This window comes from Mus musculus, chromosome 1 (assembly GCF_000001635.26).
Source record: "Mus musculus strain C57BL/6J chromosome 1, GRCm38.p6 C57BL/6J".
In the NCBI taxonomy this organism is placed as follows: domain Eukaryota; kingdom Metazoa; phylum Chordata; class Mammalia; order Rodentia; family Muridae; genus Mus; species Mus musculus.
Window position 1 is genome coordinate 104901376 of NC_000067.6, and position 27905 is coordinate 104929280.

Consider the following 27905-nt stretch of genomic DNA (forward strand, 5'->3'; position numbering starts at 1 on the left):
AGTTATTCCTGATTGGTGAATAAAGACACCTACAGCTTATAGCTAGGTAGAAAACAGGCAGGGTTTTGTGTTCCTGGGCTTGTGGTTGGAGGTGGGGTACCATGAGGAGGAGAGGAAAGAAGTTAGAAAGGGGAGAAGAGTCCAAGGAGTAAGAATCTTGAAAAAATCGTCATGAGGGCTGTTAAGAGCATGTTAAGAGCAGCCCAGACAGAAGATGGCAAGTCATATTGTGGGGTTATTGGCAGGGAAGTAGACATAATAGGAGGTAAATACCTGTTCAGCTCTAGTATATTAAAGATTTATTATAAATATAAAAGTTGTGTGTCTTTTACTGGGAATTGAATACTTAAGTTGGGGTAGAAACCCCAATTAGAGGTTAAATATCTACCACAACAGTCACCTGCCGTTTGACTGGACAACATCTGGGTTAACAGGAGCCATATATAATTCACAGACTTGTTTAAAGGGTCAAATAAAAGAACACACTTTGGGTTTTCTCTTTTTAAGCAGCTATTCTAAATATATAGGGAGTGCATGTAAAATGTGTTGTAAGACCTTAATCCTCTGGGAGAAACAGACCATTCTAGAACCAGGCTAAGCCTCTCCAGGCTCTGCTCTACCCCCTTTCTATAAGTAGGCCTGGAGACTCCATTGCCATGGCAACCTACAGCCAGCTTCTGTGTGACCCAACACCATGGCTGCCTCTCATCTCTCTTACATCTAATTTTAAAATGTAAATCTACAGTGAACAATCTGGATTCATAGCTGACTCCTTTTATTAGTTACTCTCTTAAACACATCTTAAGAACTCACACATTGAGCACAACATGATTTAAAATCATTGTGTCCTTGTGCTCTGAGGATCTCCCCTGCCTCCCCCATGTCTTATTTCCAAATCTGTTTCTTATTCTTCTTTTGCCCTCCACCCACTTCTATCTCACTGTTAGTGGCTACATATTGAACCAACATATCACTTATTGTTTGTTAAATCTCAAAATAAGGTGTTCTGAAGTTAATGAGAAGAGGTATTTTGGAACATTCAAAATACCTCTTTTCAAAATGAAATGGGTGACAATGCTGCCATCAAAGGTATCTTGGAAGGTGTTTCTTTCTACATCAAGCCACATAGCTCCCTCTCTTTCAAAGTCAGCCAGCAATTCTCAGTTCTGTCACACAATGGACAAGCAGCTGTCTCCATGGCCCTCTTTGATTCTGCGTTTGGCTGTAGAACCCCCCTCAGGTTGGAGAAACCAGAGAACAGAGGTCACAGCTGATAGGTCCTCTGGTTCCTTCAGGACTGAGTAGAAGCAGAAGGGCCCATACATGGGAACCTAACATGAAGGTAGACTATGCATAAGCGTTTGAGAGCAGAAGTCAAGCTTGCAAATACATGCGAAGTAATGAAGGCAAATTAGCCTGGAAGTTGTGTTTGTTGTGTGGGAAGGTGATGGCAGAGTAAATCTTCCAAATTTAAGTGGATTTTGTGTTAATTGCTGAAAGTACATAGACGTGTAGCTTTAAATCTCACTCGTGGGGAGCTGGTGTTGAGCTTTTTGGTTTCTTTTATTATCCTCTCAAATGACTCCATTCCTTGTTTGTGTTTACTTGAGAAGCACAGATCTATTTCTGAATAGGTCTACAACTTTAAGTGCTTTAAGAAACTTCTTTTTAATACTAGCTAGTTAATTGTATGGCAATGGCTCCTAAGTGGAACATTATATCTATCAGTCTAAGAGCTGCTCTGGATATAACAGCTTCAGTCATGCCACTATAATTGTTTCTATTATTATTATTTAGAGCATTTGGAGAGCTGAAAATTAAATATGCCTCAATCCACTACTATCCTAGTCATTGCTCATCTTAGTGCTAAGTAAAGACTAATGAAATTTTACCAAGACCAATAAAATTATTTTCTGAATTTTCTCATAATGAAATGCAGGTCATTGTAAACAAATGTCTTTCCTTCTCTTTCCTTCTCTGCAATGGGGAGGTTTTGTGTGCACTGCCTTAAAAAAAAAAAAAACAAAAAAAAAACAAAAAAAAACAAACAAAAAAAAAAACATGCACTTAGTGAAGAGAGATTTGAAGTAGCAGGAAATGGACAAAAGTAACCAGTATTCAAAGGGAATCCCTGTGAGCTTGTGTGGGAAATAACCCGAATCCCGTGTCAGTTACTTTCCTTGTTGTTGTGACCTACATTCTGACAAAAGACAGCCTGTGGGAAGAGGGTTTATTTTGGTTCCAGGTTTGAGGGTACAGTTTACTGAAGTGTGGACAGATGGCAGAAGAGCAGCTGGATGAGTGTGTAGCTGCTTGCTCATATCTCACTGGATCAGAAAGCAGAGACCGCAAAGGACCTGAGGCTAGACTATGGCCCTAAGGGATTAACTCCAGCAACTTACTTCCTCCCCGCCCCAACGCCCCCCCCCCCACCTCCAACCCCACACTGGACCTTGGCTTTTCAAGGTTCCACAACCTCCCACAATAGCACTTGTTAAAACCCAAGATCCTGAGGACAAAACACCCAACAACCAGAAATGGACACATATTGAGAGAAGGACCAACTGAGCAAATAGACCTAAACCACAGGTATGTGTGTGATCTAGCTAGCCCTGAGTGCTCATTATAGAACCCACCCTATTGACAGCCATTTGTGAGCCTTACAAATGCAAATCCTCAGGGCCCTTCCCACACTGGCACTGACCTATACAGAATCTCCATGTTCACAAGATCTCGGAGTTTTCCGTTGCACATTAGATCTGAGGAACCCAGCAACATCATCTCAGAAAACTCTCAGGGATGAAGAGAAAGTCCCCATTTAACCTCCAGGTTTACTGAGGGATGTGCTAGTCCCTCACTTCAGGGAATACAGGTGCAGTAGTGATCCTGCAGGTGGGGGACTGGGGCTTTAAAGACCCAAATCAACCGGCACTATCTGGGGCCTGGAGCAGGAGAGAGGGAAGAGGGGAAAGTGGTGTGCATTTCATTCCGGCTAACTGTTGTAAAGAAAAGCTCTCCTTGGAGGTGCTTGACTTTCTTCCCTGTGTGATGTTATTGGATTTGATTTCTTTTCTTCCAGAGGACACATTGGTTTCAAAAGCAATGACCTAAATTCCTTATTCTACCCAGACACTTTCCATTTGGCAGCCCAAAGCAGGTTTCGCATAGACTGAGCTCACAGCTCACTGAATAGGATTAGAATTTTGAGTTTGAAATTCCACAGGCATTTTAGAGTCAAGAAAAGGTTTAGGGAAATAAATAAACATTAACAGGTGACCTTGTTATAATTCTGCCAGGAAATGCTCATCTCGGAGCCATCTTGGATTAAGTTTCTCTACTTAGCCCTAGGTTCAAAACAACAGATTTTATGCTAAATTTCATGTAGGGAAATGACAAAAAAAAAGAGTATACTTGGATACAAAATATATGCAATTTAACTGCAGTAGCAGCAAATATGGCAAATATATATAGTAGTGTGACCATGTAGAGATAAGGGGGACACTGTATCTGGTTTCCCTACAACAGCTGGTGCCTTGACCTTCACTCCCTACTAAGAGTCCACTCTTGATTCTGATTCTGCACCCATGAGGCCTGCTTTAATGCAGCTCAGATTCTGAAACAATCTACCTGGGGTGTTGTCAGATCCTGAGGCTGAAGTTTTAATGTCCCCAACTGCTAATCCTGTACATCAGATACCAGCTGTGTGCCCCAGGATGTTAACCCTGCACTTCCAACCAGCCAGTCAGGGTGCCTACCACCCCTTCACCAGAGTTGTTAGATTTGCTTCAGGGTTCACAGAAAGGAACCACTGGGTTTTGTTTGTATTTATTTGTTTGTTTTTAAGTAAAATGAGATAGATGTTTAAAATCTCAAGTATAGAGCTGATTATGGCAAAGTCAGAACAGGCATATGGAGCCATCATGGACTCCCTCCTGAGAAACCTCCACTTGTTCAGCTAGCCAAAGGCTCCCGGAATTGTGCCCTTTTAGATTGTGGAGAGTCCCTTCGTAAGTACAAGAGACGCATAGACAACCATGTAGAAAGGGGATAGGACAAAGAGTATGGTATTGTGCTGGTAGGGACTAGCACCTGTGACTCACATTTTTCCAGTAACAGAATGTGACCTAAAACTTTACCAAAATAGCCAACATTATTCTATTTTTGCTTTTTTTTTTACCTTTAAAAACAAGGAATACTCAGTAATCACGCTAATCTAAGCTACATAATTAGTAGTTCATCAAATTTCTATCAGAAGAATCAAGGGTGTCTTGGTCCCCTCTGTGGTAGCAAACAATAACAGGAACTAAAAGCTTAAGACTCTAGTGTGCGTAGTGCTCACGCCTAAGATCAACATGCTGGAGGCTTAGGCAGGAGGATCTCAAGTTTAAGGGCAGCCTGAGACACTTTGGGGTGAGGAGGGAAAGGCCCTAGGATAAGACTCACTACTAAAAGTGGAAAGGAACCCTTAAAGTTTGACAGCAGCACTTCTACATGACTCACCTGAGGCTCAGGGTAGCAGATAAAGTTAAGACCAACAGCTTCATAGAAGGGAAGAAGTTCACATTATAAATACTACAAACAACTCACAGTAACATGAGTCACTCATTGATAACCTGTGAATGTTTAGAAAGCACCACTCATACTATGTTACCATTCTCGACTGAACATAGAATGGTAAATTACCCCTGTGTTTCCAGTCCTGTGCCAATATTCAAGTAGATGCCAACTTCCCAGACCAGAACATTCTCGCCTTCCTCATGTACTGTTCTCCCAGTGTTCTTTCTGTTTGGGAACCTTTTCCATTCCTTGTGGGCTCCTGGAAAGACACCTCAGAGTCTGTTTCTGTTTTCTGGCTTCCACCAATTATCCTGACTCCTCTCTATCACCTTTTTATCCAAAAGAGCCCCACACTAATAAACTAACATCCTCCTGGGAGTAGATTCATGGTTATTATCAGACTCTGGCCAATTTCCTAACCCCAAAATATTAAATGCCATATCCTCAACTATGAAGTGCCAGGTACTGTCAATAAACATGTTTGAAAGGTATTGAAAAGGCGGGTGGAAGGGTTCTTGGCTTTCCATTGTCACCTTTATATGGCCATTTGTCCCAAGAGCAGACAAGAGTCAAACTGGAGCAAGGTCTTTTCAACATATTCCCCCCAAAACTCAAAGGACTTGCTTGGATTCTCCCTCCTTATACTCAACATTCCCACTCAAACACTATAGTGTGTGCTGCCTTGTTAATCTTGCCACTAGTGAAGAAATGTGTGTGAGACAGGATGCCCAGGAAAGAAGCTGTATCTACTCTGATCAGATGGGATGTTGTACTCAGTGGCAGAGCACTTGCCTCACATATGCAATGTTCCAGGTTCAATCCCCAGTACCAATTTTTTTTAAATTAACAAATATGTTGTGAATGTGTCTCCTCAGTGGCTAAGATCACTTGTTGCTCTTGCATAGGACCAGAGTTTGGTTTCTAGGTGACTCATAATCACCTACAACTCTATCTCTGGGGGATCTGATGCACTCTTCTGGCCTCTGTAGACATCCATAGTCACTTGTGTATAAATACAAACATGTGCACTTAAAATAATAAAGTAAGTCTTTTAAAAATAATTTTAAAAACTTCAAAAGAAATGTAAACTCAAAAGACCCTAAGCCAGAGATCAAGAAAATGAAATGTGCACCCTCCCAAAAGGCAGCGTTATCAGTCCTGAGGATGGCTCTGCAAAGTAATCCTTCTCTTCCCTGCCCACACAGGCCCTGGAGATGCCTTCATACAAAACACATTAAAGGAGATAACATATGTAAAGCAGCCAGTGTGGAGCCCAGCAGATATTAGGGATTCAATAAATATTAGTTCCTATCCCTATTACAAAGAACAGGGGCTACAGTATTTGTATAATTCTTTGGCCATTATCATTGTGTAGCACAGTGAGAAGTATGTGCATAATTAAATATGTATCACTATGGTAATTTTGTTTTTAAATTTTATTGATAACATCATTATCTACATTATGTAAGCTCAGAGTAGTTTTTGCTTATGTGGCATGGCTTTCTGTTCATAACCTTACTTTTAAAAAGGCACATTGAAGAGAAAAGCAGTTTAATAACTTCTTAGAACAGTTCCTTCTGTGTAAGCCCCAATGAACCCACATCCTCCACCTTTTTCTCCCCAACAAACTTACCTCCTCTATACATTTTCTCCCCGCCCCCCAATGACATTTTCTCTTTTGAACCCCTTTAAAAATAAAAATTTAAAAACATTACTTTGTCACTGCTAGCAAAGACCAAGGATTCTCCAGGAGTCTCCTCTTCCATCTGTTTCTGGATACATCAATGCATGGTGTAGTTCAGTCTTACACTACACACCCCTGCTCTCACTATAAGAGCTGATGCTTCCCTGCCAGAACAACGTTTGATTCAAACTCATTGATCAAAACACTAGCTGGAGGTGAATGTGAGCTGTGACACCAAACCACAAGGAGCTAAAAGCAATCACACCTATTTATCAATATCTGAGACCAGAAGAAAACATTAGCATCAGATTGAAAAATAGCCAGACCCCTCAAGCTTGAAAGCAGACATTAGTGAATAATCCCAGAGCTGAAGTTGACATTGGGCTTGTGGGGAAAACATGTAGAACTCTCCATTATGATCTAGATGGGAATTGTTCTTGTTTTTTAAATCTAGGAAGTCACTGACGGTAATTTAAAACAACTCCTCTACTGTATTTACTAATGAAAACAATCTTCTTGACTCATAACTTATGTCAGAAAATGACAATATCCACATGTGTGCACATGTGCATACAGAAGTGCATGTTCAGTGTTAGTGGGGGCTGGAGATCAGTGTTGGTCACTTTCCTCAATTTGTCATAGTCTTATTTCTGAGAACTGGAATCTTACTGAAACCGATTCATGAATTTATCCAGTCTAGCTAGAGGCCAGTAAGCTTCAAGAATCCCCCTGTCTCTGTGCCCCTGGCACTGAGATTGCAGATGCATGCCACAATGCCCAGCTTTCAGCATGGGTACAGGGATCCATACTCAGGTCCTCTTTATTGGATGCCAATCATACTAGCTAAGCCTAGGCCCAGTCCTGAAGAAAGCTTTAAAAGTGCTCATCATAGAATTTACACAAGTGAGGAGATAAAGTTGCTGGCCTGGTTATTCAAGAATATCACTTGATACTGTTTTAAATTGAAATTTAAGTGGAAAATAAAATCATTCTCAATAGACATTAACATGAATACACACTCCTGCAGCCACACCAAAAAGAAGCTATTTACAGTAGTCATTCTCTACCTCTTGTATTTCCAAGTCCTATGAAAGTGAAAGCTACCATTTCTTTGTTTGTGTGGGTATGTTGCAGCTCTGTGTGAAGCTCTTCAGTGATGACTGAGTCCCAAAGATATATCAATCTTTACCCCCTGGTGCTAGATTTATATTCATATGCAATCACATCTGGCTTTTCACATGGGTATTGGATATCCACACTTAGTCCTCAGATTTGCACAGCAAGTATTTCACTAACTGAGCTATGTTCCCCAGCCTACAGCATTCTAGTTAAGACACTCACACTTCCCATATCATAACTGTGTGGGCCTTTAGTATACATATTTCCAGTCACACTAAATTAAAAATAGAAATGGCAAGAATAAGAACCCTGTAGCTAGCTAGAATTACCAGGGTGGTAAAACAAAACAAAACAAAACAAAACAAACACCTCTACAAATTGATAAATATTATAATAGATATCTCCAAAACAATTTTAAATTCTAACTGTAGTATCTTAAAATAAAGTAATTCTTAATTCTGAGAAAGAATGACCTAGACTGAATATTCATTATTGAGTGAACTTTAATAGTTTGCTTAAAAAGTAACTATGTAGGTCTGACCAGATGGCTTAGACAAACCTGAGTTTAAGTCCAGAGAAGAAGAAAAATGAATCCCAAAAATTTACCCCCTCGGCACATTATGGTATGTGAACATGCACACATGAACATACATACATACATACATACATACATACATACATACATACATACTCCACACATACACACACACAAGTTAACACTGTAACAAGATTTAGATTATATCCTAGGAAGCAGAAATACTGGTTATAAAAGCAGTATAAATCTAAAAGTAGGCATATTTCTTAGCAGAAGTTTATAGATTATTGTGACTGTGTGAATGGTAATTGTTACATTTTAAAAATAGATGCAGATGTAATATTTATGAGGTAAATAATTCTAAGTGATTCCATAGCTCCCCTTTTTAAATAAAAGCAACCTAGCCTATTTATGTCATAAATGTTCAAAGTTCTTTTCTCTCATTTACCATAAAACCTTATTTCCTTTCAATACTACACATTGTACATTCCCATAAGAAAATATGTCTTTCCTGACCTTATACCCTGGCCACATAAAGCTCCAGAGTCTGTTGTCTGTACTGTCACTCTTGTCTTCTTATGTCTACCTTGATCAACTTAACTCACTAAGAAAGGTATTCGAAACAAACCAGGGGTCAGGAAGCAGAATAAAGTCCATGGAAATCTTAAGACAGTTTTTCCATAGGTCAACAATTTAAGGCTAATATCTCATGAGAAAAATATAATTCCATTGCTAAAGTTCTGTTTTGAGGGAACCAGTGTCCTCTCAAGCTAATTTTGGGAAAGGGGGAGACTTTAGAGTACAGTGACTAAAATAATTGATAAGCTTGGAGGCATGAGGCCCAGCTTATCCTTTTTGAAGGCCTTTTGGAAAGTGAGAGCATCCACCATCCCTTGCCCTCCCCCTGCTCTTCATCCTCCTCTTCACTAGGATTCTGCAAAGCACAAACACCCTAACCCTCACTGAGTGTCCCAGTTGCCCCAACTCCAAAACTTTCTTAGACTTGGATAAGAGGCAGAATCCGCTGGTAGCAATAAGACTGCAGGGACCCATCCTTTGGCAAGGAGAAATGCTGAACTGAAACCCTCAAGAGTGTCCAATGCTAACTCTTAGTCTCTCTATGTAGTGGTGAGTTCACCAGGGAAACATCACGTAGATATTTTCATCAGATTGTTGCATTAGGATCATATGCAAATAATTTTATTGCAAAATGTGCTTCCTAGTCTATCACTGGAGAATCACATATGGTATAGTTTTTCTCCCTATCCTCTTGAGAACATTAACAGTTCTATAGTCACAGTGGAGAATCATGTTTGTGACATTTAGAGGTTTGCTTTCTGGAAAAAAAAGTGGAAAAATAGCATTCATGTGACAGTGAAGATAAGACTTTATAGCCTAATGCTAAAGAGATTCCATTTCCCAGGATCCACCAAATAGCAAGCTTACAACGTTAACAGTCTTCGGGAAGCCACCACTGTTAACCAACACCTGACATGAAATTCTAAGTTGGAAAGCTCCAATCACATGACAGAAACATCCAGATAATTATGGAGAAAGTTGTATATTATGGTTTACACCCTAAGATTATTGTGTTTCCTACCTTGGGAAAGACCATACCTTCCCTTGCATATCAATTGAGCTGTACACAGAACAAGTGTGCTTTGGCAGTTTGTAAGGTAATTTCATACATGTAGCAGCTTACACTTCTGTGTATGAAAAAACTCTCTGAGCCACGGGAACAATTAAAATAATTTCCAGAGCACAACCGCAGAATCTAAGCTGGAGTACTGAAAGCAGAGCTGCTTTCCCTTCTAGTACTAGCAGTTGGTGTTTGCTCAGCATCCCTGTGTTCCAGTGCTCCAGCCCCAGAGCTTTGCCAGTGACTTGGGTGATTGCTGGGGGACTGGCTTCTATTACTTCCATTGTGCAGGTACGACGAAGAAAGTACAAAGAGGTTAAATAATTGCCCATGATCACAAAGCCTGTGAAGAAAATGGAGATTACAACATAAAATTCCATCTGCATATCAAAGTAGGTTGTATACTCTGGAAAACCAAGTTCTGTGGGTATCATGTGTCCCTTCTTTGTCACTACTCCCATGATTAATCGGCTTGCTTCAACTGCATCTGTAAGAGCATTTGTCTATCCCAAGTGAAGCTGAGTTACTTGCAAGTTTCACTATGGGCAGAGATGGTAACACCATGTGGTATGCAAGGTTTTCAGACCCCGTCTTCTTCCCAAACAGCCCATTTTCCTCACAGCTCATAACAATTCAATGCTCCAAACTATGCTAAGGATATTGTGAGGGAGCTCCCTTTTTTGGCTTGTGTGTGTAGGGTGTGTGTGTGTGTGTGTGTGTGTGTGTGTGTGTTCATCATTCTTTTCTCCTGCTTTCCCTTTTCAGTATCTATGCCACTGAGACACTGTTAATGGGCTCTGCCTCCAGCTCCTCTGCTCTAGCTCTTCTTTTCTGTCCTCTCATTGCCCCTTTAAGTCTTCCTATTTTAAATCACTGTGGTGGAAGTTGGCTTAAATAAAAATGCGATGCCATCCACACCGCACACATAATGTCCATGGGACTCTACTTACCATAATCATCACTTCAGTTGTGGAGAGTGCCCTCGACCACGACTTGTTGGGTCCCTAAGGCCACTTATTGCATACGCTGGCTTCTAGGTGACAGTAATGTAGTTCTTGAAGAAAACTTGTTTACATGACTTCAAATTTTGCTAAGTTCCCTTTAAATATGTACTAATAAAAGGGTAGGGAAGAGTAGTGGTTTTAATGTGGTCCTCTGTTTTACTTCCTGCTTTCTACAGAGGGAAACCCATTTCCATTCAAACCGTTGCAGATGACCACCCCAAACAAACACCTCCCCCTCTCTGGGAAAAATCCCACAGAAAACTGTGGTAATTGCTCCAAATCTGGAGCTTTATCTGCAAAGTCGTTATGACATTCAGAGAGCTGGGACGCACAGCAACAGGCCTGCGCTTCTGGAAAGATGAAGCCAATTTCAGGATTCAATTTTCAAAAGGAAATGCCATGTTTGTTTCATGTCAGCTTCTGCTTCAGATCAGAACAAGACAGAAAAAAAAATGAACAAAGCTGAAACCGTTGGTCTGGCTGGCGATTTGCAAGCAGAGCAGAGGGCAGGTGGAAAGTCTTTCTGTTGACTGGAGCCCCATTTTGTCTGCCCCCGGTCACTCTGGAAAGCAGCTGAGCAAACCTCACTCCTGTTGAATGAGATTTAACACATACGCACACTTCCAAATGTTTATATAAATAACACTATTTTAAAAATACAGACTGGCTGTCATGCAGACAGGTGGTCTGGCTGCCTTAGCAGTTTTGATACAGGCTTGCTGCCCAGTTTGGCAGAAGCCTAGCCTCCCCTCTCCTTCCCTCACAATCATCCTTGAGGGACAATAACACTGCAGTCACGTTTGCATATGTGACCCTCATGCTGATGCAATCTTTCATTAGAGTGAGAGAATTCTGAAAGAAGGCCCATGGCATGTTGTAGATAAGAAGCAGTCTTTGGAGTATAAATGTGGATGAGTGTCAAAACTACCCAAACTGATACAGCTCTCTGAGGTTACATTTGCACATATATATTATTGTTCCCAGCTACCTTGTATGCATATAAAATCAGTGAATGAAAACACATAGCCAGGGTCCTAGGACATGCTCAGTGCCTGGTGCTTGGCCTCAGGACCTGAGGCTGGCTGGCCAGTCTAGCTCAAACGTCAAGTTCTGGGTTCAGTAGAAACCCTCACTCAAAAATAAAATGGAATGTCATCAGGATGATATCCCACATCAACCTGGGCTTCCACAGACACAGGAATGGGTGTGTGCTCCTCCACATACCCGTGCACATATCCCACACATAACAAGTAATACAACTATATAACCATCATATGTATGCATGCACACAAGTATGTATGCACTAAACACAAGAGATCAATTCTAAATGGGTTCTTTTACCCTATATCCAGATTCGTTACCAAAGACCATTTTTCTCACTGATATCTAGTGAGAAGCATTTGAGTTTTGTATTTGCTGGTCTTGACCAAATACACACAGAAGAAGCATCAGCCCATCATATTACTTTGTGTCCCCCCTGCTGGTTAGCTATATGTGTGTGTGTGCTGTACATTCAGATGCTCAATATGACCACGCTGAGTTCATTCAGTGATGGCAGAGACCTTGTTCTCTTAGTCTCTTCATTTTCCAGCTAACGGGGGAAAGGAAAGATGCACCTGCATTCAATGTGTTCTATCAATGAATACAAAGTTCTTACTGTGAGGCAGGCCCTGCCCTTTGGTGCTGAATGACACAGAGGTGACCTGGGTTCAAAAGAGCCTGCTTCTCTTCAGAGGTGTTCAGCCACATACACACATGCAGGACTGTCCACTCATAATGGGAAGCAGAGACACACGGATCTGAAAGACTGCAGGGAGAATAACAAATTATCAAGAAAAAAATGAATGCAAACAGAATAAAATAAAGATGTGACCAGCAACAATTTTACCATGGGAAAGTAAATCATTGTATAATAATACATTGTGTAATATTGAGGTTATTTTATATTTCACACTTTGCAGCTAAATATACTTTTACTATTAAAAAAAGATTACTGTCATGACTCTGAGGGTTATGCTTGGAGGTTGGGCTCTCTCTCTCTCTCTCTCTCTCTCTCTCTCTCTCTCTCTCTCTCTCTCTCTCTCTCTCTCTTTCCCCACTACCATTGCCACACACACACACCCACTCAGGCGCAGCTGCACATTAATTCAACCAAATTAAACTGCTCAGATGAAATACCACTGAAATTCAGTCTGAAGTATAATTTTACTGAAACAAGTATGTAACTTTATTTTAAAAAAAAACACCAAGTTCCCATCAAAAGGTGAAAGAAATATATTACATTAAGATGAAAAAAAGAGGTCTTTTAGGAGAAGGCTGAAATAGCACTTCTTTTTGAAATGGCATGTGGAGGCTTTCCAACACAGGAAAGACGGTGACTTTTTCTTTTTTTTTAAGGCATTTTTTATTAGATATTTTCTTCATTTGCATTTCAAATGCTATCCCCAAAGCCTCCTATACCCTTCTCCTGCCCTGCTCCCCAACCCACCCACTCCCACATCCTGGCCCTGGCATTCCCCTGTACTGGGGCATATGATCTTCGCAATACCAAGGGCCTCTTCTCCCATTGATGGCCGACTAGGCCATCCTCTGCTACATATTCAACTAGAGACACAGCTCGGGGGGGTTACTGGTTAGTTCGTATTGTTATTCCTCCTATAGGGTTGCAGACCCCTTTAGCTCCTTGGGTACTTTCTCTGGCTCCTTCATTAGGGGCCCTGTGTTCCATCCAATAGATGACTGTGAACATCCCCATATACAACCATCAAACCCAGGCTTTTTCTTAATAGTTGTCTTGTTTTATATTCACAGCAGAAGGGAGATGTTTATACATAAGGTCATGTCCAAGGAATAAGTTCTTCCTTGGAGCCAGGTGCCCTCATCTTTTCCTCTTCCTTCCTTTTCTTTCCTTTTCTTTTCTTTTCTTTTCTTTTCTCTTCTCTTCTTTTCTTTCTTCCTTTTCTTCCTTCCTTCCTTCCTTCCTTTCTTTCTTCCTTTCTTTCTTTTTCTTTCTTTCTTCTTTCTTTCTTTCTTTCTTTTATATTTTTCTTTCTCTTTTATTTTTTTACACTCCAGATTTTATCCTCCCCCACCCCCATCCACCCTCCAACTGTTCCACATCCCATGCCTCCTTCCCACCCCCTGTTTCCACAAGGACGTTCCCACCCCCACCCCAACACCACCTGACCTCTAAGCTCCCTGGGGCCTCCAGTCTCTTGAGGGTGAGGTGCATCATCTCTGATTGAACAGACTCAGTAGTCCTCTGCTATATGTGTGTTGGGGGCCTCATATCAGCTGGTGTTTGCTGCCTGGTTGGTGGTCCAGTGTTTGAGAGATCTTGGGGGGTCCAGATTAATTGAGACTGCTGGTCCTCCTACAGTGTTGCCTTCCTCTGCTTCTTTCAGTCTTTCCCTAATTCAAGCATAAGGGTCAGCAGCTTCTGTCCATTGATTGGGTGAAAATACCTGCATCTGACTCTTTCAGCTGCTTGTTGGGTCTTCTGAAGTGTGGTCATGCTAGGTCCCTTTTGGTGAGCTCTTCATAACCTCACTACAAGGCCTTAGGACTGCCCCTTGAACTGGATCCCACATTGGGCCTGTCACTAGACCTTCTTTTCGTTTCCATTCCATCCCTGGAGTTCATACATGTCCTTTTGGGTCTGGGTTACCTCACTCATGGTACTATTTTCTAGTTCCATCCATTTGCCTGCACAACTCAGGATGTCCTCATTCTTAATAGCTGAGTGGTATTCCATTGTGTAAATGAATCACATTTTCAAGAGCTACTCTTCTGTCGTGGGACATCTGGGTTGTTTCCAGCTTCTGTCTATCGCAAATAAGGGTGCTATGAACATAGGGGAACACGTGCCCTGTGGCATGGTGCAGCATCTTTTGGGTATGTTCACAAGAGTGGTATAGGTGGGTCTTCAGGTAGATCTATTTCCAATTTTCTGAGGAACCTCCAGATTGATTTCCAGAGTATCATTTTCTATCTAGTCTACCTTCCTACCTTCTAGAAAAACAAGTAACTCAGGTCTTGAGCAAAGTCTAAATGACTTCTCCTGGAAAAAGTCACTTATTTTCAAGATGCAGAAATGAGCTGGAGGGGTGGGGTGGGGTGAGGTCAGTTTTAAAATCTATTCTCAGATGCTTTTCTTTCATCCTAATGGAAGCAGAAGAGAGTATAGACTGAACAGCACACATTTTTTCCATTCTGAAGAATGACCTACTCAATGGTTGAATAATTAGAAAATGGATGATCTCTCTGGCCTTGCTGAACTCTATACACAGAAGTAAAAATGAAAAGTTTCAGATACATAGCATACAATGAGATTCTTGGGGAAGGTGAAGTACAGTCCCCACTGAAATTAGTCTCATGGCAATTAAGAAACTGTTTGTTGGAGCATTAACAGCCTCAGGCAAGCTCAACAAACCCGTATTTCCTTGGCTGCTGGTAATGACAGATTTCACAGGGAATATTACTTAACTAAGAATAATTTGAAAGAGCAGTTCAGCTGAGAAACCACATTTACTTATTAGAAACACTAAGTAATGGTAAGTGGAAAAGACATGCAATTTGTTAGCTTTTTGTTATCTTTCTGAAATACCTCAGTAGCTTATGGATGTCTGCACTAGATTATTTTCAACTGTCTCTGAGGTGATCATGTCCAAAGACCTTTATCTCTTACTGTACAATGCTGTGAATAGTCCTTAGCAGTTGGCTTCAGTTAAGAAATCCCCTAGGGCTTCAACTGTTTATGGCCGGCATCTTTTGTTTGCCCCCTCTCTAGACAAGGCCAACTGGCAGCTCCCTTTGCCCTGCTCCCTCCCACCTCCATCCATCATTGGCTGCTGATCACCTCCCTGATGTGATGTCTTTTGTCCTAGCCCCTCTCTCAAATCTGTAAGGGTATATCAGCTATTTGGTGACTAGCTGGGTCTTACCCAGAGAGAGGCACTCCGACTCCATGACATTGGCAGTAGGAAAGCAAAACCTGCCCTCTTAGACTTTCTGGACTAAATTTATTGCATCCACAAGCCTCTTTTAGAATTGATTATAATTTAAAGACTGATTTCAAACTGGCAAGGGGAGGATTACTCTAAACTGTTCTGACATCCAGTGGGAGCTGGCAGCAGGAGGTGAACCCCACAGCTCCAGAAGCAAGCTTGGGAAAAAAAAAAAAATTTGTTCACCTCATGGAAGTTGGAGAAAAGTAAGTTATTCACCCTTTCGTCACTCATCTGTGATTTCTATGGCAAAATTCATAACCTGGTCAAAGCTAGTGAAATATAGATATAGATTTTCTTGGGAAACAAATGTGTCCATTTAGCTCCCTAGGGAGTCAAGCAAAGCTATTTAAAAGAGTAATTTAAAATTATTACTGAAGAGTTGTTAACTGTAGTCACTAGAGCCTATTAAATCCCTGCCATCAGACAATCTTTATTCTGACTTGATTAGTGATTGACTAAGAATTGACTGTTAACCAAAACATTTTCTCCAAGGATTCTGAAGACTAGCCTAAAGTCCCACCAGTCAGGTCATGCTTTTATTTAAGAGCAGATTAAGGGTGGGCTGAATACACAGAGAACACGGACCACCACAGTGGATTAAAGCTGAGTGTAGAAGCAAAGAAATCTTCTCTTTGATTCTTTTGAGTCCAAAGTAGCTTTCACTCAAACAATATCAAAGGCATCTGATTAAACACTTCTCCCAGCAGGGTTTTATGGTAAGGCATACTTTATCATACAGAGTGCAATCAGCCTGATGTAATGTAGAATCAGCCAGTGAGTGGTGCCTTATTTATTTTGAAACTACTTGTGGAAATAGGTTTTTACCTCTTTCTTTAATTCTAATCTGAATCCTCTAAACAATTCCACCACTTAAATTGACAGGTCAGATTGGAAACCATTAGACATATCAGGGCAGATGTTCTGTTAATAAGGCTTTCATTTTTCTTCACTGGTTAACCGCCGTTTACTGTTAACACTTAGCAGAGAAATGCTTGTAAAATCCTTTTCCCTGAAGTGGATTAAGGGGTTTCATTCCTGTTAAATGGTTCTTAGCCTTATAGTCTAATGACGAACCCTGAGTTTATGTCAATTTCCTCTGTTGATGCCTTACTAGGGAAGATGGAAAGGACCATAAGAAAACAAGATAATGAATGCAGCTTTGTGTATTTTCTATCCCAGAGAAACTCAGTTCCTTTACTGACATAATAATGTATAAGAATTGTAACTGCCAGTGCAGTTCCCACTAGTAACATCTGAACCTCCACATATCACTATTATACGGTATTTAAATATCAGAAGGGGAGAAAATGCCAGCATCAAAGCAGGGAAAGCTGACTATAATTCCCTAATAACAACCACTGTTCCACACCAAGGAGCCAGCGATCCTGGCCTCTCACTTCTGTGGTGTGCAAATTCTCTTCAATCAGCAGGTTGTTAGGGAAAGGGTTTTTTTTTTTTTTTTTGGTTTTTGGTTTTTTGGTTTTTTTTTTTTTTTTTCTGTTTAACTGACACTTTACAGCAAGAGTAGAACTAATTAGGACTGCACTTTTTAAAAAGACAGATAATTCTTTTTTCTGCATGCTTGAAATTCAACATTTTCCTGAGAAAATATATGTGAAATGTTATCAGTGCTAACTGCTAGGAGGACACCCTTGGATTCTAAGGTTTGTGGAGTACCCGAGGTCTCTGTGTTTCCAGAACACTCGCCTGTAACAGGTTGTCACTTCTGTTGGTGGAAAACGTCTTCCCTGTATTCAGTGCAGCAAATGTCATGCCCTGGCCAGGAAAGGCAGGAGGTTCCATCATCTCTGCAGTCGCCAGTCCCTGTTTACAGGTCACAGTCAGGAATCTCCAGCCTTCTAAATCCCCACTGCTCTTATAAGTTTGTGGTCCCTCTTCTTGTAGCCTAAGCCTTGTCTGTTTTCTGTAATGCTGTTTTTAAAAAAATTGTATGTCACTGAGTTGTACTTCCACCTTTCTCTCCTTTCCTGGGTTGCTTGGGTTCCATCATCGGGGCTTCAATATCCTTCCTTCCCCAAACCCAGGTAAATTATAGTGCTGACAGACTAGCACACTAGTGAGGATCCCCCTCCCAGGATCTCACTAGTAGTCCTCAAAATGCATCTCTTTCAATACTGCCACAGAAATGCCAAGAGCTTCTCTGAAATGACAATCCATTTTGCTAAATTACTCTTCACTTTGTATTTAATTCTTCCCAAGTTTTATTGAATTCTTGGTTGGTGCTGATACCCTGCTAATTCTTAGAATGTGGGGGTGCCCAATGTTGTCCTCAAGGAATTCACAGGCTAGTAGGGCACTTAAATCGCACATGTGGGCATGCTCAGATAAGGGACAGAATGTCAGAACATACAGAAGATAGGCCTGAGGACAAACAAATGTTCCTTGGAAGAGATATTGCTGAGAAAGGAGGGGCTGGGCAAGCATTTATGTTTAAGCAAATGTATGGAGGCACTAAAATAATATGCATGGGAGACCTTCTCCATGACACAAGAAGAGAGTACAGGAAGGACAGGAGATGAGAGACAATGGCTGATTCCAGGAGTCACATTGCTGGGTTCTTTTATTGTCCAGTCAAAGAATACAGGTTTTATCAGCTATGAAATGAGGAACCATTAGAGAACTTGTGGATGACAAGTAGCCAATAAGGAAGAATAGATTAGGCATGAATAATTATAAAGCTTGAAGTGGTCAAGGTCTGGGATGCAAAAACACAAGAGCAGAACCAGAAAGATGGCTCAGCTAGTAAAGGTGCTTGTAACCAAGCCTGATAGCCTGAATTTGATCCCTACGCTATTGACTGATGTTGTATGTGCACATACTTACACACACACACACACACACACACACACACACACACACACACACACGAGAGAGAGAGAGAGAGAGAGAGAGAGAGAGAGAGAGAGAGAGCAATTGAAATAAAAAAAAACAATTTAAGACACAAGAACTACTGTCATGCAGATATGGAGACACTTGGGTACTTAAAACTTAGAAAGTATCCTTGGTAGAATCTGTCATGTTTCAGTAACCAGTCATGGTGAGAGGTGGAAATTATAACTTTCATATTTTTACTTGAACGGTTAAAATTGCCATTCCTGGGCTAGGCTGTGTAAACAGAACCAGTGGACTGAACAATGAGAAAAAGAGAGAGAGAGAGAGAGAGAGAGGGGAGTCCAACTGGAAGGAAATGATGTCCAGTACGACCCACTACTCTTGTATTTCCACAATCATGCAATAGTTACTTTTCTCTCTGCTGTGGTAAGATATACCTAAGGAGAGCATCTTGAGAAAAGAAGCGTTTCCTTTAGTTTACAGAGTTACTTTCCATCACACTAGAGAACTCACAGCTACAGGAAGATGAAGCAACTAATCACACTGTCCTCAGTCAGGAGGCAGAGAATTAGGAACACTTCAGCCACCCCCTTCTTTTTAAAAGAACCACCCAGTTAATGTGTGTCTTCCCAGATCCACTAGCCTAATCTAGAAATCCCTCCCAGGCATTCCCGGAAGCTAACCTAATCTGGATAATCCTAGACCCTGTCAAATTGAGAGTCAATATTAATCATCACAGATGAGTTCTGGTTAACAGAGGTTACTGGGTTTTATTGGAATTATCATTACTCTGTTAAGCTCCTCTTACTTCTAAAATGTCCATACCTAAACATAAGCCACATATTTTCCTATGATTGCTTTTACTTGCTTTACTCTTAAAAAAAAACCCCAATATTTAGAAAACATTAGATCTCCTTCGTCATGAGTGAATATGAACACTTGAGACAAGCTTATTTCTGTGTGCTGCTTCATGCTGCTGCTCTGTTGAATAAGCCGCTGATAACAATTCTCCTGTTACTTAGAACTGAAAAGTCAGAATCTTAATTTCTCAATTGTCATGCCTGAATGGAAGCTGGCATGGAACTCCTCCTTCATGTCTGTCACAACACAAACAGAAATGAGACCAATCTAACATACATACCTTCTGCATTGAGACCAGTTTATACTTAAAAGATGGTTTTAGTTACCAAGGTTAACACCACCACTGGGAATAAAAGCAGCCCAGAAAATGAGGACATTTAACAATCACTACTCCTGGAGTTTATTATCTGATACTTCCAAAGACAGATTACAATTGCAGCCTATAGGTCAAACAATAACTTTTCATGTTCATATTGCTGGGTATGTTTTGGGGACCAATCCAAGACAGTGATATCTAGGGAAAGAAAACATTGAATCTTAGGTTTATTATTAATTTCATTCTGTTGCTATAAGACATATGGAAGAGATCTTAAAGTAAAAGGGGGGAAGATTTATTTAGCTTGCACTTCCAGTCACAGTCTATTAAGACAAACAGGATAGCAACTCAAGCACTAACTTAAAGCAGAAACCATGGAGGAATTCTACTAACTGACCAACTCAAATTCATGCTCCCATAACCACCCATTTGATTAAGGAATGATGCCACCCACTGTGGGCTGGACTCTTCGACATTAATCAACAGTGAAGACAATCCCTCTCAGAAGTGCCCACAGACAAACCAGATAAAGACAATTACTAAGTTGAGACAAATCTTCAGATGATTCTAGGCAGTGTCAGCTTAACATTTAGTGAGAACTAGGACATTGGAGTTACAGTGTTTCCTATTATTACCTTCTGTGACTATTATTAGGCCCTGCAGATAATGACCACTGTTAATCTTGGACCAGTTAATACTAACATAATGAATCACTATAGTATTTCACCATGAAGTCTTTCAACAGGACAGTTTCCTAACCTCTCACAAAACTATCAAGTGGTTAACTTTTCATTCCTCCAACTGAAGGTTATGACAACAGTATGATAAGAAGTTGATAAAAAATGACGTTCAAAACAATTTAGAAACCAATTTTAACCTTCCTTCAAAGATCAAATTGCCCATCAAAATTTTTAAAATCATCTATTGTTGTATGTCTTGGCTGTTCTCATTTCTTACTATAATAAGAAGCCTAAAAGAAACACTAATTTAAGTAATATAGGTATCAAAAGTAATTCTTTAGGATCAATTAGATAGCCATTCAAAAGCCATGATATATAATGCAAAATTATCTTCTAGAAAGTTCATACAAATCTGGAATACTATGTAAATAATATGAGGAACATACAAAAATGCATACATATATTCAGCAATACTAGTTAGCTTATCTTTAATGTTTGCTAGATTAGCAGGTTAAAATTTTACGTCACTGCTTGTGTTCTTCAGCATTTAGAATTTGTGAAAATCAAATATATTTCCTATGCATTGGCCATCTCATACTATCATGAATATTTGGCTTGTCATTTGCCTTTTCTCTGTTCCGGTGATCAACACTTTAACACCAAACATGAAAGCCCTTCATAGGCTAGGCACAATGTACCCTCATATCTGCTCCCTAATTCTCATACATATAATTCAGTTCTAATAATCATTCCATTGTTTTTCTTTTACAAACTTGGATATTGAGAATTATCCAACCCAGTACTACATGATAATATTCTCCAACATCTTAGTATTATAAAAATAATATTCACTTCTCCTACACATTCTCTTAATGACTTGGGGATTTTTTTGTTTGTTTTTGAGGTTTTTGTTGTTGTTGTTGTTGTTGTTGTTGATGATGATGATGATGATGATTGGGGGGTGTTTTTGTACTCTCCTGACCTGCATGTGTACTTTGTCCCTTTTAACTATTTAGTATGTGAGGAACAAGTGTACATCTAATGACTATTTGATAACTTTTATTTAACCTATAGATAATTAATACAGGTAATGGCATCTTTCTTGCCATACAGATTAAGATGAAGCTTAAAATAATGCTGTAGCAGAACTTGAAGAAACTTTAGAACTTCTAGTCAAGAAGGGGATGCATGGTTCTAGAAGCACCATCTACATTATTGATCCTAAAAAGTCACAACTGAAAGATACCATGGGAGGCAGCAAGGTGGCTCAGTGAGCAAAGGTGTTGGGTGCCAAGCCTCATGACTTGAGCTCAACTCCTAGGACTTATGATGGAGGAGAAAGCTGACTCCTGTATGTTATTCTCTGCTCTCCATACAGGTGCTGGTTTACACAAGTATGAAAGCACATGCACATACCACACATGCGCACACACATACAAACAAGTGTTCATTCACAGAAAGATTTAAAATAAAACAAAATGGAAATGGACGAATATAATAGTTTCAAGCTTCTGAAGGAACCAAGCCGTTACAACCTGAGTAAAATTGATCTAATGTTTATCTTGAATTTAGAAAACATTAAAAGTAGGTACTGAACCCAAAATAAGTACTAAGACATGAAATATTTTAAGTTAATATTGTTTCGTTGGAAGCTCCTTTTTTACTATTCAGTTTTTCAGTTCTTACATCAAGTTGTCCTCTAACTCCCAATCTCCAGAGATAACTGGATGTCAACTCACAGCTACTACGTGATACTACCAATAAGTATCACCTAATCCTACGTTGCTGTTATTTTCCCAATCCCAGTTCTCACGTGGAATTCCCACACCTTTCGGAAACAGTCTTTAAGCTTCCTGAGATACTGTCGTTCCAGATCTCTTCTCCCACTGAAGTATTGACACATTTCTGATCAGAAGCAAGGATCTCAGTGGTGAAAACTCTCTATTTCCTTGCTTTGCAGTAATGTTCCATGGCCTTTGGTTACCTATGTCCCTCAAGATGTGCAGTAATATGTCATGTTAAGAACTCCTATTAAGACTGGGCAAGTAGCCCAGGAGTGCCTAGCAAGTGCAAGGCCCTGGGCTCCATCACCAGATCTGCAAAATAAATGACTGAATACATAAATGGATTTTAAAATTGAACATGGAAAATATAAATTATATCATATTAAAAACTTGAAGGAAGAAATAATACCAAGCTGTTAAATACAGTTTTTACAGCTAAAAATATTTATTGGTCCTCAGGATTTTGTTTGTGCCCAATACTGTACTGTCAATGGTACATACATAAACAGTATTACCTTTGTCTCCAAAATCATGCAATGTGGATATAAGACAGATCATTTACTAACATACAAAACAAAGCTGTGAGTGGGGACAATACAAAGAGTTTTAAGATACCAGAGAGGGGAACACATAGGGAAGAAATAATTTTAAAATTATAATAATCATCTATAAGATTAGGTCAGGATAACCTTCAACAACCTTTTAAAGGTTATTATCCTCATTCCAAGCTTATAACATTAAGAAATCTGTCTGACTCATACTTTGAGTGGCAGAATTATTTTACCTGGTGTCAAAGCAAGATTTTAGAATATATGTCGTGTTCCATGAGAATTTTTTAAAGGCATACACTGGAATTTTTATTTTCCCTCAACTAGAAAATAAAGTAAAATAAACCACTAATTAAAGCTTTGTTCTTGATTAGTTTATATTTTATTTAAAATTTTATGACATTTGTGTGTGTGTGTGTGTGTGTGTGAGAGAGAGAGAGAGAGAGAGAGAGAGAGAGAGAGAGCACTCCCAAGTGTGGGCATGCATATGAGTGCCACAGCTCAAAAGTTGAAGTCAGAGAGCAGCCTATCTATCCTAGGGGAGTCTGCTCTCTTTCTCCTTTTGGTTTTAGGATTACCCAACTCAAGTTGTCAGGCCTTAGCGGCAAGCAGCTTCACCGATATTCTTAGGGAGTAGATTGGTTTTTGTTTTGTTTTGTATTTTCTTGGCAAGATCCCCAGTTGTATCTGTGTCATTTCTTGTACACTAGAGGAATGGAAGCTAAATAATCGCTGTTACCGTATAAGAGAGAAAACAAAAAGAAGGGACAGCACTGAACATAGGCAAGTCCAAAGTTGTGGCTAAGGAGAAGCTAAAGTTTCAGCAGAGCAGAAGCCATTTGGTACACACAGTCTGAGCTGTGGGAAGCTGGGTCGCAGCAAGAGCTCAGGGAGGGCCGAGGTGTGCTCTACGAGAAAAGAGCTCACATTCTTTATGCCCAAAGCTGCTTTGAAGTTTTGGACTAAAAAGAGAAAGAAAGTTCTTGCCTCTTAAAATAATCAGGCAAGGGATGATGAATCTTTTATTCTGAAGTCTAAGTCCAAATTTATTACCTTGTCTCTAATGAATGCTTCATCTCCACTTCCTGCCACCGCCCAGCACAGTCAGAGGCCACTGTTAGCCCTTTTCTCCCACTCTGGCCTTTAGTAGAAAAGCCCTGAAGAAGCTGTCCGTATCTCACCTGGCCTTCCTCCAGCAGGACCTTTGCCTAACGATGCCCTCCCCAATTTCTCTTGGCTTCTTAGCTGGTTCCCTTGCACCTCACCAGCAGCCTTTCTACAGTTTTTGCTTAATGTAATATTGGCATGTCAGAACCTTGGCTTGTTCACTATAAACAGTAACATGTGTTGGAAATGCATCAATCCATTTCCAGCTGAAGTGGCTTGTGTCTGATTTCCTGTGGCATATCTCATTATTCCCCACTTTGCTTATTTGTCCAAGTATGCTGTAGTGTGCATCTATGTGTGTGTGTTTGTGTGTGTGTGTGTGTGTGTGTGTGTGTGTGTGTGTGTGTTCTTGTGTATGGGTGTGGGCTCATATTGGAGGCCAAAGGTCTATGTCAGGTGTTCTCAATTGCTCTCCACTTTATTTACTGAAGCAGGGTATCTCACTGAACTTGACATACACCAATCCAGCTAGTCTAGCCAGCCAGCTTGCTCCAGGAAGCCTGTCTTCACTTCCTAGGCACTATGAATAGTCAGGCTGCTGTGCCCATCCAGCATGTATGTGGATTCTAAGGATCTGGACATCTCAGGATTGCATGGCAAATGTTCTACCTACAGTGCTTCATTACTTCCTGAAACGGACTCTGCTCTCTAAGATACTATACCATTCTTCTCCCAAGCAGGCTCTTGATGCGTTAAACACTGAAATACCTACCTCTGTCCTTCAAGGCCCAGTTTATAGATATCCTTCCTTACACCTTCCCTTTTCTCACAGAAATTATACCTCCCTCTCTGTCAGGACAAGCATTTTATATCCAAGGGCCTGTGGCACACACCCTGTGATACAGTCTGTGGTGGCCTGCGCATGCATGAACTCACTCCTGAGAAAGGATCCCAGCTCATCTTCTTCCTAGCTGTGGATCACCAACAATGTCCATTTGCAGAACTGAGAAATTGACCTCTGCATACCACACTTGGGTACTTTACAGAAATAAAAACTTTCCACAGAATTCTTGAAATGACAAAATGACCGTAAATGCGATAACACAGCCTGGCCTAGAATGAGCACTCCCTGACTCTACTTGTTGTTCATGCTGCCAGGGATGGCTGCAGCATTGTCATGGCTGCTAATAATGCTACAGTGTCAATGCTTATTCTGACTAATGTTTCTACTACCAGCATTAATGGCAACCTCTCCTCTTAAGCTGTAAACTTCCTAAAAGAAACAAAGTCAACCAACATTTATTGAGCACCTGTGGTTTTCTGGCACAAGCTTAACCATCTTGTCAGACACTATGGTAGGAACATCATCCATGTTTTCCTAGTTCAAAGACCTAAAATAGCTTATGATCATCCCACCTATATGTGACAGACTTAAGGAGGTTGTGCATTACTCAAAATTATACAAATATTAAGCTGTGAATCAGACTTTTTCTAGGTAGTCATTCATTCTCTGATTAAATATATTAAATAGTAAAGTCTTATGTCTTAATCTATGTTAGCTGTGGTAGCACTTACCTGTAACTTCAGCACTCAGGATTCTTCTGATCTTCCAGGAGTACCAGCTACACTTAGGGTCCAGAGAGAGACTCTATCCCAAAAGGCAACAAACTTCATTTAGATAACAGATTTATCTGTTCTCCAAATTCTTCTCCCTACAGGTAAATTGTTATGGCCCCTCCTAGGTAACTTTAACTTTCAACTTAACACAGCCTAGAGTCACCTGAGAAGGGAGTTTCAGTGAGGGACTTCCCAGATCAAATTGGTCTGTGAAACAGTCTGTGGAGGACTATTGTGATAGTTCCTTGATGTAGAAGGCTCACTGTGAGCAGCATCATTCCCTGGGTAGGTAGGCTTGAAAGTTAGCTGAGTATACACCAGCCTGCAAAATAGTCAGCAAGCAGCAACCACCATCACTTCTGCTGTGCTTCCTTGGCTGAGAAATGAGTTCCTTGGTTGGAATTAATGCTTTGTGAAACAGTAAGACTTCTGCTAAGATTCCGCTTGAGTCCTAACTTCCCTCAAAAATGTACTATCACCATAGGATGAAAGAAACCCGTTCCCCTACTAAGTGTCTTTTGATCATGATATTTGTGATAGCTAGATGATGAAACTAGAGTATTCTCAAAGGCAAATGGCAAAGAAAAACACTGAGCAGGTCTGTTGCTTGCAACTTCTTTCTTTGCTTTTTTACTTTATTTCAGACTTTCTCATTATGACTATGTAGACCAGGCTGGCCCTAAACCTATGGCAATTCCCCTCCAGCCTGCACCTCCAGAGTGCTGGGATTACTGGCAGGGACATCACAACCGTCCTCAATTCCTTCTCAAAGAACTTTCTCAAGAAATTATGTTTTTAAATATTTTAAATACATGTTTTAATGAACAATGACAAATGAAACCCAACTATAGTAAATGTTTAATAAGATGAGACATTGGTGAGCATGTGGGACAATTCTCAGAAATCAGAAGTGATCATTCTTGTCTGACTATAGTCAGAGGAAATGCCCATGGACTGAGCTGCAGTTCCATTAGCTTGATTACAAGTGAAAAGCGAACGGAGGGAGGGTAAAGTGGGTCAAAGCCTTCCTGACTCCTTGAGGAGTAAAGCCAAGCATTACTAGTGACTTTGTGTGGAAGGACCACTGGTAGTCTATTTGCTGGTCTTGGAGGCACTGAAAGGGGAGAAAGGTAACCTCAACTGTGAACACTGATTACAGTGGAGACAAAAAGCTGAGGGGCTTGGACATGGACACTTGCAGAGGGATCCAACATTGGGAATGTCTATACACATGACAAGGGAGGGGGAGGAGGAGCTAGAAGGTCAGTGTGGTTTCACAGTGGAGCCAAATACATTTTTCAAATCCAGCTCTTAATTACATAATTCAAGCTTGCTGCTGTTTTATTTCTCTATTCCTATTGCACACGTGCACACACACACACACACACACACACACACACACTGACCCACAGATCCTCATCTTCATATTCTTATGTAAAATCAGAGCCAGTCCTAAACTTCAGTTAAACTCTCCTATGCTTTCTCCCTACAACATCAACTCCATATGCAAGTGAACTTTACAGTTGCATTTGCATAGATTACTTTGGCTGTAGGAAAGACAGAGAGCAGAAGCTGGAAAACAAAGAGAACTGGCAAACGTCTGAACCAACACCATGAGAATTCATGTATTATGTAACCAAAATTAGAAAAAGCAAGAGTGCTGCCCACTCGCCCAGAAAAATCTCTGGGGAAATTAGGTATCCTCTTGTTTCTTGTTTTGTTCGTTTTTTTTAAATGTCACAGTCCTTCAATTCTGTATACACTATCAGTTAACCAATCATTTCCTTGAGTGGTAAATGAGACAAATATGAACACAAGAAATGTCCACACCCTGGTGTTAAGATACAACCCACTTCAGAGACATGAATTTGAGAAAATGCAGTACTGTGGCACATGTAAGACCTGTGTGGGATTAGAACGGAACTAAAACTCTGTTAGTGTTCAGCACGGAAGTCCTGGATCCATTAAGAATTGAGGACCTCGCCCTCTAGAGCAACTGCACAAAACTCATATGAGCTCCCCTAGACTGACTGAAGCAGCATGCATAGGGTCTCCCTGGGTCTGCACCAGGGTCTCTGTGTATAAGTTATAGCTCTCACTGTAGTATTTTTGTAAGAGTCCTAGTATGCAAATGGGTGGGTCTCTGGTCCTTTTGCCTTCTCATGGAGCTGCTTTCCTTCTGTTGGGTTGCCTTGTCCAATTTCAGTGTGGTGGGTTTTGTTTTATCTTATTATATTTTATTTTGTCATGTTCTGTGATTCTCTTTCAGAAGCCTGTTCTTTTCTAATGAGAGACAGAAAGGGAGTGGATCAGGATGGGAGGGGTTGTGGAGAGGAATTGGGAGGAGTAAAACAAGGAGATAAGATACTATAATGTAAGACACAATGAGAAAACTCTATTTTTAATAAAAGGGGGGAAAGAGATGAGGGCCTTGGGAGGATCATCAAGGGATGTGGGGTGGGTTGGTGAATTCAAAATCATGATAAAGGCTGGAAGCTTTACTTACTTGAAGACTGTTGGGAGAGAGAGGTATGAGTGAGTCCTCTGAAGGTAATGAAAGCGCCTTCTGCTAAGAGCACTGTCTCTTCCTTT

General features: G+C 40.5%; 1 protein-coding gene across 3 annotated transcripts in view; it reads left to right on the forward strand.

Annotated features, from left to right (window-relative positions):
• Cdh20 (cadherin 20) overlaps positions 1-27905 on the forward strand; it is a 227142-nt gene that overhangs the window by 133036 nt on the left and 66201 nt on the right. The window contains exon 1 of one of the 3 annotated variants that reach the window (XM_030253939.1): positions 15492-15750. The exons of the other annotated variants lie outside the window; for them this stretch is intronic. The gene's annotated coding sequence lies outside the window, so the exon portion shown is untranslated. Of the gene's footprint in view, positions 1-15491; positions 15751-27905 lie in introns of those variants that run through there. 3 annotated transcript variants of the gene reach the window in all.